Consider the following 2,500-nt stretch of genomic DNA (forward strand, 5'->3'; position numbering starts at 1 on the left):
AGCCCCGCTCGCACGCCCCATGGCCTGCCTTGGCAGCCCCCTGGCTTGCCTTGACAGCCCCGTGGCAAGCCCCATGGCATGCCTTGGCAGCCCCGTGGCAAGCCCCATGGCATGCCTTGGCAGCCCCGCTTGCACGCCCCATGGCCTGCCTTGGCAGCCCCGTGGCTTGCCTTGACAGCCCCGTGGCAAGCCCCATGGCATGCCTTGGCAGCCCCGTGGCAAGCCCCATGGCCTGCCTTGACAGCCCCGCTCGCACGCCCCATGGCTTGCCTTGCCGGCCCCATGGCAAGCCCCATGGCCTGACTTGACAGCCCCATGGCTTGCCTTGACAGCCCCATGGCATGCACAGCGAGCCCCGTGGCAAGCCCCATGGCATGCCTTGGCAGCCCCGTGGCAAGCCCCATGGCCTGCCCTGACAGCCCCATGGCTTGCCCCGCTTGCACGCCCCATTGGTTGCCTTGGCAGCCCCATGGCACGCCCCATGGCTTGGCTTGACAGCCCCATGGCACGCCCCATGGCACGCCCCAGCACTGCCCAGGTGAGCTCCCGTGGTCTTCATATTTGCCTGATTGCAGTCCTTTAGGTGTGGCATGCCCCAATGGCTTGCTCCTTGGACAGCTCCCTGCTCAACACCTGCCCCATGGCTTGCTCCTTTGATAGTCCTTACGGCGCCCAGTGTGGCCCCGTGGCAAGCCCCATGGCTTGCCTTGCCAGCCCCGGGGCATGCCCCACGGCTTGCCTTGACAGCCCCGCTCGCACGCCCCATGGCTTGCCTTGACAGCCCCATGGCATGCCTTGGCAGCCCCGTGGCAAGCCCCATGGTTTGCCTCGACAGCCCCGCGTGCACGCCCCATGGCTTGCCTTCACAGCCCCATGGCAAGCCCCATGGCCTGACTTGACAGCCTGACTTGACAGCCCCATGGCATGTCTTGACAGCCCCGCGGGCATGCCCCATGGCTTGCCTTGACAGCCCCATGGCACGCCCCATGGCCTGCCTTGACAGCCCCGTGGCATGCACAGCGAGGTTAGCACGGTGCCCACGGGCGATGCCTTGACAGCCCCATGGCTTGCCTCGGTGGTGCCCATGGCATGCCCCATGGCATGCACAGCGAGGTTAGCACGGTGCCCACGGGCCATGTCTTGACAGCCCCATGGCTTTCCTTGACAGCCCCATGGCATGCACAGCGAGGTTAGCACGGTGCCCACGGGCCATGCCTTGGCAGCCCGATGGCTTGCCTTGGCAGCCCCACTGGCATGCCCCATGGCTTGCCTTGACAGCCCCGTGGCTTGCCCCATGGCATGCCTTGACAGCCCCGCCGGCACGCCCCATGGCTTGCCATGGCATCCCCATGGCTTGCCTTGACAGCCCCGTGGCAAGCCCCATGGCTCCCCATGGCTTGGCCCATGGCTTGCCCCAAGGCACGCCGCGACACACCCGTGGTGCTTTGCCTACCATGTCAAGTACACAAAGGTCCGACGAAGAACACCGTAGATCACACAAACTCTACAAAAGCAATCTTCCTTGTTGCCTCAAAAGATTGCAATACAACACTCACAACATGGCCCCCCAATGTTGCCACCCGACGTGCATGAACGGGGGCGAACACTTGTCTCGTGCTTTTGGACAATTGAAACCACCCAAATTGGTTTCCCAAATTCATTCCAATACATCTTGGATGTGTTCCAAGCATCACCTATCGATTTTTGCCTATTTTCGATTTTTTTTGATTTTTCGGATTTATTTAATCAAAAAAATTAAATAAAAAAATCCCGATGTCGAAAAATTGTGAGGCTTGCTCCTACTTCAAGATATGATTTTTCTAAGCATGCCTGCAAAAAAATCTCGTCCAAATTCAAAGTATTTCGATAAAAAAGGCCTTTATGTTTCCTCGGACATTTGATGTTTCCTCCTGCCGGTTGGGATTTGGCTCTAAATGCTCTTTAGGGGGGGCATGCAAGCCCCAACATGGTCAGCCAGGAGGGCTGACCATGCCGCCCCCCTCACATGGGCATGCCCCTGGCGCCCATGGAAAGGGCGTGTGCCACGCCCCCATGCCACCGGCGGGGGGGTATCGTCTCCACCGCCGCCGGCGGTGGTTGTGGCGGCGGCCGCCGCCGGCCGACCATGTCCCGACGACCGTTTTTTGGGCTCGTTTTCGTGGGGGTGATTCCTACATTCTCGATTGCTTTCTAGCAACAAGTTTGTGCTTTAGGGACGGATTTGGTGGCACCTAGTGCCACGCATGGGCTTGTTGATGGGGGCAATCGGTCGTGCTAGGGGCTTTCTCACGTTGGCTAGCCCTCGTGTGCTCTAGTCTACCCCATGGCGGTTGGGCTTATTTGTTTGGATGCCTCCTTTGCAACATGCTTGTGCACGGCGGATGGTGTTATGGCACCCAGTGCTACGCACATTGTTGCTCTCGGGGGTATCCGGATGATGCCGGCCTCGCTTCCATGGGGTTTGACGGGCGACGACCGTTTTTTGGGCTCGCTTTCGTGG

The sequence above is a fragment of the Juglans regia genome, unplaced genomic scaffold (assembly GCF_001411555.2).
Source record: "Juglans regia cultivar Chandler unplaced genomic scaffold, Walnut 2.0 Scaffold_619, whole genome shotgun sequence".
In the NCBI taxonomy this organism is placed as follows: domain Eukaryota; kingdom Viridiplantae; phylum Streptophyta; class Magnoliopsida; order Fagales; family Juglandaceae; genus Juglans; species Juglans regia.